This window comes from Microtus ochrogaster, linkage group LG1 (genome assembly GCF_000317375.1).
Source record: "Microtus ochrogaster isolate Prairie Vole_2 linkage group LG1, MicOch1.0, whole genome shotgun sequence".
Taxonomy (NCBI): Eukaryota; Metazoa; Chordata; class Mammalia; order Rodentia; family Cricetidae; genus Microtus; species Microtus ochrogaster.
Window position 1 is genome coordinate 34,099,592 of NC_022027.1, and position 10,086 is coordinate 34,109,677.

Sequence of the window (10,086 nt, forward strand, 5' to 3'; positions counted from 1 at the left end):
GATCCTTTTGATTAGCTGCAAAGATTTAACAGAAGATGTTGTTTTTCTACATTCATCTTTTCTGGTGCTCCTTTTATAATATGAAGAAGGGTATGATCCGATTTTGGAAATGATGTTTGGACAATGATCTCACTAAAGCTGTTATAAGGATGTATTTTTGGACTTTCGTTGCTTAGTCTTTAGTGTATTAATTCTCAGCAGATGTAGATCCATCTTGCACTAACAACCAGTAAATTAATATTTTCTAGAAATAGGAAAGTTCCAACAAGTTTCTAATTCCAATTTGAACTAAAAGATTTTACCAAGGTATAGAAGGGTGTAGTTAATGTAGTATTGTATCCTTTCCTCACCAGTGATGATTATTTGGTCTAAAATAAACTAGATGAATGCAGGAGGTGAAATTTTAGAGAGTCTGAATAGATAGATTTAATTCTTTAGATTCATTTCTTCTTTTCTAAAACTCATCTAGGTAGCATTATAATTACAGAGATGAAGAAATGGATATGCAGAGAAACTGAGTAATTTATTCAGGCCAACAGCTGCAGAGTTAATACTTCCATATTTTCTTGCTCAGTCCATCCCTCAAACTTGCCAGTTTAACAGTGTGTGTAGAATGTAAGCTTGGGAGAGTTTCTGTCTTCCCTGTGTCAATTGCTTTAGAAATAAAGGGAGAATTTAGGTGCTCTATGCATTTGTTCTAAATAAAAGAGCAATTTGCTTTAGAAATAAAGGGAGAACTTAGGTGCTCTATGGTTTTGTTCTAAATAAAAGAGCATCCGGTTATAGAATTTAGAAATACGTCTTAAATTGAAGATAGGTGCTAAAGGGTTTCCTTTCTTCTCTGCTGTGCTACTTCTCACATCTTTATCTGAACCAATCTCAGAATCCTCACCCACTTGATTCCAGAGATTTTTTTTTCAGCTTCTCGGTAGTTACCATTAAGGAGTACAGGTGAAAGAGTGGAAGAAAAGAATAAAGAATATATCCTTATTGCTATTGCTTCCTCCCTATGAGAAAGCAGAATCCAGAATCAACTCCTTTAGATAAAGTTTCAATAAAGACTTCCTGCTTTCCAAGTGATGATGATCACCATTCTCCTATGGTCATAGAGTAGAAAAGATACTTCACTACTAATAGCCAACCACTGTGGGTTTTTATGTACATACAATTTGTATGTTATACTTTAAAACACATTCTTTAGCATGGTTTAAGTAGTTCTTTTTTAGAATTTCATACATGTGTGCAATGAAATATGGTCATATATACCTTATTTGTCTGTTCATCTACTTCCAAGTGTTCCACCAACATGCCCCTCCCAACTTGCCATTTTTGGATAATCCACTAAGTACAATTATTTCTTGCATCATTTACATTGGTGTAGGGTCATCTGTTGAAGCATGAGAAACTAAGCAGCCACAGCTTGAATAAAGGATAGTTACTGTTTTCCAGGTCTATTCACTGGCAATAACTCCTCAGCAAGGGCTTGGAAATGAAGATCATTTATTTTATCTATGAGCATTTGGATGACTCTATGTTGGATAGGTCATGTGCAGGTTACGCCAGCTGCTGTGAATTCATGGGTGTGATAACCATGTCATGTCCAGAAGACATTATTTCATAGCACTCTTTGCTATCTTTCAACTTTTTATATTTCTTCTCACCCCTTCTTCATTGAGACTTTGGGGTACTTGGCTTAATATATATGTTCAATTTAGGATTGATTTCTGTATGCTAAGTCTTTCTTTGGTAATTCTGACTGGTAAATTTGAAAAAGTTATACTATTTATTGTAGTGTGACCTTATTATGCTTGTGTATCGTCCCCAAATATTTTTTCTGTCTCTCTTCAAATACTCCTCTGTTGTCTCTGACTTGTTAAATCTCTGGTGATGGTACAGGTGGACCTGAAAAAAAAATACTTAGTGGAAAATAGAGATAAATTAAAAGTACAAAGCTAGGCCCACCATACCTATCGCTGCAAATACTAAAGTGTGTCTTCACTGTACAAAATTAAATAGTGATGGATTATTAATATAACCTGGATAATATAGGTGCTACTCAGATGACTCAGTAGTTAAGAATGCTTACTGCTTGTACAAAGAACCCAGGTTTTGTTCTTAGCACCCACATTACATGGCTCAACACTGTGTAACTCCAGCACCATGGGCTCTGTCTGATACTCTCTGGCCTGTGTATGTACATACATAGACATAGTGCACACAAGTCATGAAGGCACATGAACACAAACAAACACACACACAAAATAAATATTTTAAAATAAACTTTACTATTTTAAGCATATAATTTTCTTCAAATTTCTTGGTTTAGAACATAAAAAGCAGATATGTTTTTTTTTTTTGGGGGGGGGGACTAGAACCTAGCTATACTTCTCTTAGAATGCTGAAAATTTGATAAACATGGAATTGTGTCATCATCATCGTTAATGGATTGATTGATGCTTCCACGAATGAACATAATAGAATAATTGACATGTTATAATCTACAGATATCTACATTCCTAAGCAAATGGGGCTCTATGATGAATGTTCTGGTCTAACACAATTGTACTTATACAATTATAAATTATCAATACTATTTCTTTTGGTTGGTTATGGTATATTTCTGCTTATATCTTTATTTTTCTATCTCTTCATGTTGAAATACACTTGTGATAGTCTACTTATATCATCAGCCAGGAATGAATCTGGGCTAGGTTAGTAAACTGGAATATTTTTGTTGGTTCAGTATCATGAGCTTTTAAAACTTGAATCCATTACATAATTTTACTTATTTCCAAGGCCATAATGAAATTTCTAAGCAGTGTCATAACGTTCCAAATGTTGATGTAGTCTTATTTTCATAAAGGTATCAGGAAAATGCATAGTTGGAAGAAAACTAGCCAAGTAAAAATCACCAAAGAAACCAGCAATCTGTATATTTTACTGACTGTATCAAATTATGACTCCTACATATGATCAGACAAGTCAACAGGAAACATAATGTCCAGTTTAATGGGTCAAAATTAAGTCATAACTTTATTTTGCTAAAATGCATTTCATGGTATATGAATTTATTTATGCCATCAGAGAATTTCAAATATTGCCATACAACAGGTGTTTAGTAGATTGTAAAACAGAAGTTTAAGCAGGTTTGATGGTTTCAGATATTAATCAGAAAATAAATTTTCTTATGATGATTGGACACATTTTGACATTTGAACCATCCATCTGCTCTTCCAACAGTGATAGAGTTGAGGCCAAAGTCCCTTTACCTAAGAAAATAAAATTTGATGAAATTCATGTCATCTTTTTTACTAGTTTAAACATTCTTTGGATAACATTTTATAACCTTTGTACTATTTCCTTTTTAAAATAATAAGGAAAATTAGAAAATAGAAATGAGTTTTTAGTATTTCTATATCCTATAGCAGCAAGTGAATTAGAAAGGAAATAATTGTCTAGAAAACTCCAGTGGCTGTTCTCTCAGAATAGATCATAGAATATTATTTGTAAACACAATTATTCATGTTGTAAATGATTTCATAATTCAAATTTCAGGTAACAGCTTTTGTTTACCATTGGTAACTAAAAATTTATTTAAGTGATACCGTCCTTTTTTCCTTGAAAACAAAAGCCAAGGCTAACTTTCAACCTTATATCTATAATGAAAACAAACAAACAAAACCCAGAACATAATACATGTTTTCCTCTCCAAGACTATCAAACTGATTATACCTTCTGAGAACAGTACAATTTATCTCTTTGGTGGCACTTGATGTGCTCAGTGAGAGGAAATGATTTCTTAATGTTTGGGAGAAGTAAGGTGCCAAGTATCTGTGGGCGAGCCAGCAAAATGACAATGATGAATTAATAACTTGTATTACACAGGCTCTTTCTACTTCCAAAATATATTCCCAGTCATTCTATCTACTTCTGTGTAACAACTGTCTCTTCCAAAAACATAACCTTTTAGTCGCTAAATCAAAGGGCCAACACAAAAGGTTATCTCATACAAACATACTGTTAAAAAGGTTGAAGTTCAGTAGTATTATAATAATCAGGTCCTGATAAAGATCAACAAATGTGATATGTTGTTCTTCATGTAACTTTCAGTAAGAATCACTATAGTTTAATTTAATGTATTAAAATTATAATTATATATTACTTGTGCCAAAATTAACTCCACAACTAAAACCTTTGTATCATATAATTAAAGGAAAACAAAAGAAGATGAATTGTGTTATCTTTGACTTATATATTAGAACATTAGGTACACAAAATAAATATTATAACCTGACTTAAATATGAAGAGGAAAGAAATTTACTGACAAAGGTGGAAAAATTATTCGTTCTTTGGAGCTTTAGCTTCCTGTTCTGATGTGGGAGTGTCATATATCAATCTGTTGATTTCATTGGTTGAGTAATAAACAAACTGCTTGGGCTCATAGCTTAGAACATAGGTGGGTGGAGTAAACAGAGCAGAATGCTGGGAGGAAGAGGAAGTGAGGTAAGATGCCTCAGGCAGAGATGCCATGCTCCCAGCTCCTGGGCAGACGCCGGGATAGCTCTGCTCTCTGAGGCACACGCGATGAAGCTCTGACCCAGGATGGACATAGGCTAGAATCTTCCCGGTAAGACCGGTGCTCACTAAGACTGGTGCTCACAGGTTATTATAAATGGGTTGATGGGGATATCAGAATTAGCCAGTAAGGGCTAGAGCTAAAGAGCCAAGCAGTGTTTAAATTAATACAATCTGTGTGTTGTTATTTCGGGGCATAAGCTAGCAGGCCTCTGGGGTGCTGGGAACGCAGCCCCACCGCTCCTATTACTACACTGTTCATACTAAGAAGGGAAGACCTTCATATCATAGTGCTTTAGTGTACTTTCTCTTGTGGGGAGATTACAAAATGGTTACTCTCACTGAAGAATGGGAAGAAAGACACTGCTCTAGGAAAAAGAAGCTCAGATCTTCCATCTTATTGTATCACAACCCCAAAAATGTAATTCCCCTCTGTGTATCCTAATTTCTTGCTAAGAGGATCTAGTAATATGTAAGATGACTTTATTTGAATCAGTTTGCTGAAGTAAAGATTATAGTGGACCATTTATGTGCAAGGAGAAGCAGTTTTCCTAAGTCTAAGGATAGTCTCTCCCTTGCAATACAGGTTATATCAGCACTACCTAAGAGCACTGGAAAGAGTGAGTGGACAGATATTTCTACTTTACTCACGGCAGTGTTTAGCTCAGTTGAAATTATGAATGTATTATTAGTGACGACTTTGATTGCTGTGATAACATCAAGAATTGATTGAAAATTTAAATATAATTCATGAAAGATCTTAATATAAAATAAGGTCAATAGTTTCTGAAAATTAGTTTGTGTATTGCAAAGTCTATATTTATGCATGGTTCCCTAAAGTGTTCTGGGGCATATATGGCAAATATGTCATTGACCCATGGGGTGGTAATGTATTAATCAATCAAAAAGCTTAGAAGCCCCTCAGAAAGTTTGTAAATGACTTTTCCCAAGATACTAATCATGGATGAAATACATTTGTCATTTTAACTCCTTTTAAAATGTACAACTCACTAGTGCTAAGCTAATTTGGGTTTTGTATAACTGGTCTTCAATAGAGTACTGATTAAATCTGTTATGTTTATCTACCATCAGCTCCTATCAACTAGCATTCCATTTTTTTTGCCTTTATGAATGCAACACATTCTAGATGTTTGATATAAGGAGTGTCAGTTGGTACTTATTATTATTTTTTCTCATATTTGTTATAGCATAATATCTGGAGAGGTCACTCATTTCCCAATTCATTAATGGCAGAATTTCATCTTGTTAAAATGTTTAATAATGCTCACTGTCACACTTATACCTCATTTTTCTTTTCTTCCTAACAGAATATTTGAATTATTCTCAGCTGTGAAGTATTGAAAATAATTTTAGGTCCATGAGCCTATACACATCTCCTCAAGAACCTACTCTACTTTTATGGATGGTATATAAAGAATTTAATTGACTAGGCATGTAATAATTATTTTTACATTATTTTTATACACTATATCTTGGTGATGTTTCTTCTTGGTCAACTCCTCCTCCCAGATCTTCAGTGTCCTCCCTATCTTCTTTCTCTCTTTAGAGAAAACACACACACACACACACACACACACACACACACACACACAATGAGAAAGTAAAACAAACAAAAAACTAATAAGAAAAAAAACAAATAGAGCAAACTCACAGACTATAGTAACACATGTAATATGAAGCACATGTAATATGAGCCTAGCTTCTTCTTAATCACAAGTAATTCTTCAGCTCCAACTGACCATTTTCCAGTAAAGCAAAGGTTTTACTTTAGTGGTTCAGCTCTCTTGTTAATCATAGACAGTTTAGCAGCTCCAGCTGACCAGATGCCAGATTCTTCACACAACAGGCCCATTGGAGTCTTTCCTTTCTTAAATTTTACAAGCCAGACCTCCATCATCTGCTCTGCTCTCAACATTTTTATCTCCAAGCCCCCATAGAATTGCCCACTGAGCTTTAACAATCAAAGACTTTTACAGCCCAAAGTTCCCTAAATCCTTCCACAGTCTTTGCAAAAACATTATGATCAGGTTGGTCACCGAATCCCCACTCCAGCTATCAACTTGTCTTCATTAGAGTTACTGTTGCTGTAACTGAACCCCCAGGGACCAAATCAACATAGGAACAAAGGGGTTCATTTTGTTTGTTTATTTGTTTGGTTTTTTTTGTTTTTTTTTTTTTTTTTTGAGACAGGGTTTCTCTGTGGTTTTGGAGCCTGTCCTGGAACTAACTCTTGTAGACCAGGCTGGTCTCGAACTCACAGAGATCCGCCTGCTTCTGCCTCCCGAGTGCTGGGATTAAAGGCGTGCGCCACCACCCGGCAAGGGGTTCATTTTGCCCGCGGTGCCATATACATTTCAATGTCAAAAGCATTGAGGGCTAAAACTCAGGCTGGAAAGGAATCTAGGGAAGGAGCTGATTCAGTGACAATGAAGGGGTACTGCTTACTGACATGGTTTCTGTGACTTTCTGAGCCTGTATTCTTATAGAACCCAGTGCTCTCCCTACTTTCTTATAGGACCCAGGACCACCAGCCCTGCTGTGAACTCGGTTACATGGTCTGGGTCCTCCCCACATATTCTGAAATAAAGAAAATGCCCTACAGGCTTGCCTTCAGTCTGATATTCTGGAGGCATTTTCTTAATTGCAGCTACCTCCTGTCCAACGACTCTAGTCTATTTCAGATTGATGTAAACTAACCAGCACAAATGGAAAGTGCAGGGGAGATGGTGAGGAGGGAGGTAATCTGGGGAAGGATAGCTCAAGTTAAGGGGCATTTGAGGGTAATATGAAAACATGGTAGTATAGAAGTTTTAATAAAAAAAATACATATATGAAGGGTTTCTAAATGAAATCACCAAAAAAAGTAAAAAAATAAAAATAAAAATAAAAAGTGATAGACAGCCACAACTGACCACCTCTTGTCACTAAATGATGCTTCCAGTACCAGGAAGTAGTTACATTTAATTGATTTGTTGGCCAAAATGCTCCTTTGGGAAACCCCAAATCACGCTGGCTATTACAAAGATGAGAGTTGCTCTCTACAAACTGATAGTAAGACCCCATTTCTGAAGACAACAGCTACACAACTTAATTGAACGTGGAGAAGTTAAGTAGTTGTCTACATAGAACTTTTCATCCTTACATGCTAGAGTCTTTGATGTAGGAAGGCATTCAGCATACTCCTAAAGGAGACACATTAAACACCAACCCAATCACAAAATCGTTCATCTACAACAGTGTCCGGACTGCAAGATATCTTAGTGCAATTGCGGCACAAAATTGTAGGTGTAACCAAACAATATTGGTTTTGTTTTAAGGCCCACACCACCAGCTGGAACACGTACTGACTCCTCTTTGGTGACCAATAACCTAAGGCTAAATAGCCCAGGGACCTAAGTATTTAGTAAAACAAAATACTAATGTTCTAAACATTAAAAATAAAACACAGAAATAAAATGAGTCCTAATGAAGCTTTCTCCAGTAGCAGATGATAACAAATGCAGAGACCTCCATTTAGACACCATACAGAGTGTGAGATACATTAGCACACTCTCCCTAAATGGGATATCTCCATCAAATTCCTCCTCCCAGGGCTCAGAGGTCCTTAAAGAAGAGGAGGCAAAGATTATAAGGGCCAGAGCACATGAACAGCACTAAAAAAAAAAGGCCCTCTAAACTAAGAGACCTTAAAGCAGATGGAGACACTTGCTACATCACTAACCCAGAAGCTATCGAAAATTAGTAACCACTTGAAAATGAGTATTTTTTTTTTTCAAGAAAGTCACACTGGGGAAGCAAACTACTCTTAAAGACAGGTTGCATGCCTAGCACTTCATGGCCAACAGGAAATATAAACTCAAGGTTTTCTTGAATGTTCCTAGTCTCATAAGGTTGTGTTAAGGATTTTCATATATCTATATGGATATACATATGATATATCTACAGCCATTTGTGTGTATATTATGGATTCCAGTCCAGTGTTTTTATGAGATTCCTGAATGTGGGAACTAGTGGGTCTCTGAGTCTATCTTTGTTTCTTATGTCCTTTTAAAGGCTCTTTTCCAAACTTTTGTCCTATTCTAATGTTAGTTCTTTTCTTATTCTTTTTGTAATATCATCATATCATGTCATATCATATCATCATATTTCAATTTCTTAGATGTCTGTTTGGTTTTAATGAGAAATAGAAAGGAATGAATCTGGATAAAGGTGATCAGGAGAAACTGGTAAGAGTAGAGGAAGGGGAAACTGTAATCAGGATATATTATATAAGAAAAACTATATTTAATAAAAGAAAGCACATAAATAAAGAAAATTGGGAATTGATGTGTAAGGAATATTAGTTAAATACCTAATACTAGAACCTAAGAATTGTTTGAAACAGCACAAACTGGATCCCAATTAAACTAAAGTCATTTACAAATTATGTAATTGTCCATAAACATATAGTTTAAAGAATAAGGTTATTTTCTGTTTGGTCTATAGATGTAAAAATGACCTCACTATTTTTGATGTAATAAGAGTTTCTACTCCATCTGTCAAAATCAATTTCTATGTAAATTTTGTTCCCTGGGAATCTGTTCCCAAAGCTGCTTTATATGTTGAGAGATTCATTCTCCAGTAGTGTGTATACTGCTTAAATGCAGAAAAGGTTCAGCAAAATAGTTCTGCTTATATTTTTGTTTCTTGCAATCATTTATTGTAAGTCACTTACATTTGCCTTGGAACTTTAATTCTGAAGTTAAAGTGCAATTCATTGAAGGTGTTTTACACAGAAGGCACAGGTTTGGCAATTGAAGATTTAAACTTAAGCATAACTCTATAGAGTAGGTCACAATACTCATATATATATATGAATTATTTAAAAGCTTTAACATTTAGGGTTTGGATAAGAATTCACATTCAAGTATATAAGACTACAAACAAAGGCTATGAAGTTTTGTTCTGTGTTAGGAGATTGATGTCAGATTTTGAGAAGAGTTTAAAACCCCTGAATCAAAGATCCATCTTCAGTTCTCAGACATCGATAGCATGGCAAACTGATAAAATTGACACAGCCATAGAACCTGTTTGTGAAGATTGATTAAGGTAGAATTGGACTCATAGGTTTCAAAGGTGAGCGCTTCTGATGGGTCCCCTGTGACCTGATGACAAACAATCCCCAAGTCTCTTTGCAAAGCTGTTTCTCAAGAGGGATAGCCCTTATATAGCCGAGAATATGAGATCATCTGCTTTTCTTTCATTTGATCACAGTAACCTAAAACACAGGATTCTTCCAAATATAAGCCAGGATATTTTTTTTCATGTATTTCCTATTGTAATTGTTGTGTTTGAAATATAATTACAATATTTGTAATATCTTTTCTTAAATCATATGAACACTAAAACAACAATTGAATCAAAATTACTCTTCTTCAATGGTATGGTGGTTTGAATGATAATGCCCCCCCCCTTTTTTTTACTCTACTCTTTGGTGGCCCACCACTCTG